At 36.6% G+C, this 3,026-nt stretch overlaps 1 pseudogene; it reads right to left on the bottom strand.

Annotated features, from left to right (window-relative positions):
- Positions 1-1,742: 1,742 nt before the first annotated feature.
- Positions 1,743-2,693, bottom strand: LOC123948637 (annotated as a pseudogene).
- Between the last annotated feature and the right edge of the window lie 333 nt (positions 2,694-3,026).

Below are 3,026 nucleotides of genomic sequence, written 5' to 3'. Positions count from 1 at the left end.
TTGAGACTCTCAGGGTCCCCAAACACACACAGATTTAATCACACACACACAAAGATACACATACACACATTAGATCTTTATACTTAAAAATAATCCAAATACTTTTTGGAAATATAGTTACATTTAACCAGAGCAAACAGACCTATGAATAAATAAACAGTCAGAGGAAATTCTGTGAAATGGGCAGAATCCTTCACCTGGTATTTCAGAGGCTTTCATGGCAAAAAAAAAAAAAAAAAAAAAAAAAAGTATTAGTTTTATATATAAAAAGTTCTAAGAGTTGAAACATCCAAAGAGGATCCTGGCATCCACAGACAGACAGACACTACTGCCTCTATGTGTTTTCTTGGATTTTGCCTTGGCACTGGGGCAGGAATACTGAAGTCAATCAAACTCTGGAAGCAATCCAATCATTCCTCTGAGAAAACACAAGTGCTTGGGCAGAGAGAAATGTCCAGACAAATGGGAACCAAAACACGAGCTGAGATTGGATTAAATTTTTTCAGGTTCTTCTAGGATTTATTTTTTATGCATCTCCTCTTCATGTTACTTACTAAGATAATTTGCCATTTCCCTTTTATTTTATTTTATTTTTAATTTACCTATTTGACAGACAGAGATCACAAGTAGGTGGGGGGGGCGAAGCAGGCTCCCCGCTGAGCCAAGAGCCGGATGTGGGGCTCTATCCCAGGACCCTGAGATCATGACCTGAGCCAAAGGCAGAGGCTTAACCCGATGAGCCACCCAGGCACCCGATGATTTGCCATTTCCATTCATTTTCATGATTTGTGTCACCGGGTTTTTTGATTGAAGTCTGAGCTCTTATTTGTCTTTTGTTTATATTTTTCTTGTGTAAATAGGAAAGACTCTGGATCTGATACATAGTGACTTGCCTACTAATTTCTGGCATTTTATGATTCAGTTCCTTTATGGATTTTTTTTTTTAAATGGATCAACATGTAGAAGAGCAGTGATTATATTTTAAATACTTTGAGTAACTGATTTCACTTTATCTTTACTAATTTATTTTTATTTCCAATATGAAGTCAGGAAAGTTAAAGTCAGAGAATCATTTTAAATCAGAATTAATTATGCAAACTTATTGATGTGTAATTAATTTCTAAATACAACTTGAGTTTTTAGGCGAAGAAGCTATCATGAGCAAAACTTGGTCTTAAAATCATGGATTTTTTTTTTATTTTCAGATTTTATTTATTTGACAGACAGAGATCACAAGTAGGCAGAGAGGCAGGCAGAGAGAGAGAGATGGGGAAACAGGCTCCTCGCTGAGCAGAGCGCTCAATGTGGGGCTCGATCCGAGGACCCTGGGATCATGACCTGAGCTGAAGGCAGGAGTTTTATCCCACTGAGGCACACAGGTGCCCCTAAAATCATGGATTTTAACAACTCCTTTGCATACTGAATGTTTCCTCATGTGGTCTAGTCATCAAACCTGAATTTTCTAATACAAAATTATTAAAATTTTCTTTTTCCATCACAATTCACAGCTTATATAACATTGTCTTTACTGTGCATATAACTGATTTTGTGCCTGTAAACTTGTTCTTACTGTCTCAAAGGTCTACAAAATTAATTATATTTTAAACTTATTTTTGTATGATTAAATTAATATTTCTTTCTAGTAATTATCAAACTCTTATGTCCCAAGTTCATCTCCCATAACCATGATACCAGTTGAACAAGTACACTTTGAAATGCTTTCCTCCCTCTCCTATGTAGGTCTAGCTGGCCCTTTGTTTTGTTAAAAAGATGTTGAGACCTGATGTTTGACACCAAGTTTTTCTCATGGCCTGTTTCATCTCTGTATTTCTCAGTGTATAGATTAAGGGATTGAACATAGGAGCAATGATGGTGTAAAACAGGGCAAATATTTTATCTTCAGGGAAAGTGGTTGGAGGTCGAAGGTAGGCAAAGATTGAAGGCCCGAAAAATAAAGCTATCACAGTGATATGAGACCCACAGGTAGAGAGGGCTTTGCGTCTTCCTTCAGCTGAGTGATGTCATAAACTGAATAATATAATAATATAAGAAGAAAACAAAACTGCAAATGTCACTAAGGTAACCAGTCCTGAATTGACAACCATAAGGACACCAGGGATGTAGGTATCCGTACAGGCAATCTTTAGCAAAGGAAAAATATCACAAAAATAGTGATCAATCTCATTAGGACCACAGAAGGGCAACCTGATTACCATAAGAAACTGAGGAAAGGAGTGGACAGCCCCACCAGCCCACGCAGCCAAGATTAGGAGATGGCACCTTGTCCTGTTCATGATAAGCAGGTAGTGGAGAGGTTTGCAGATGGCAGCATAGCGATCAAAGGCCATGACTGTAAGGATTAAAACTTCAATCATTCCAAAGAAGTGCATTGTAAAGACCTGTAACATGCAACTACCATAGGAGATAGTTTTTCTTTCCACTAGCAGGTCAGCAATGAATTTAGGTGTAATGCTAGAGGTATAGCAGACGTCCATAGAGGATAAGTGGCTGAGGAAGTAGTACATGGGTTGGTGCAAAAGAGGACTGCATTGAATGGAGACGAGGATCAGAAGGTTTCCTGCCAACAGGGCAACATAACAGAGTAAGAAGAGCACAAAGCAAAATATTTTCATGTTCTGGTCATACAAAAGTCCCAAGAGAATGAATTCTGAGACATTCCTCTGGCTCTCCATGTGTTTCAGACTGACATAGATTATAAACAGATGGGTTAAATATCTGAAAAGAAAAATAGGAATCTGCATAAAAAATCAGCAGCATGACAACAATACTATAAAATTTACCCAAAAGCAAATTGATATCATCGAATACATATTATTTATTCCTGATATCTAGATTTATGCTTCTTTTTTATTTCCCCTATTTTAGAAATCTATTGTAAATAATTCTGTAACAGGAAAAATGATGTAATTTTCAACATTAGCATCCATGATGATGGAATAATCAAATGTTAGGTTGATGTTAAAGAAATAATTTTATCATTTTTGTTGTATTAATTAGGTAACAAA

The sequence above is a fragment of the Meles meles genome, chromosome 8, assembly GCF_922984935.1.
Source record: "Meles meles chromosome 8, mMelMel3.1 paternal haplotype, whole genome shotgun sequence".
In the NCBI taxonomy this organism is placed as follows: Eukaryota; Metazoa; Chordata; class Mammalia; order Carnivora; family Mustelidae; genus Meles; species Meles meles.
Note: the sequence above shows the minus strand (reverse complement) of the source record. Positions and strands in the feature narration are given on the sequence as shown.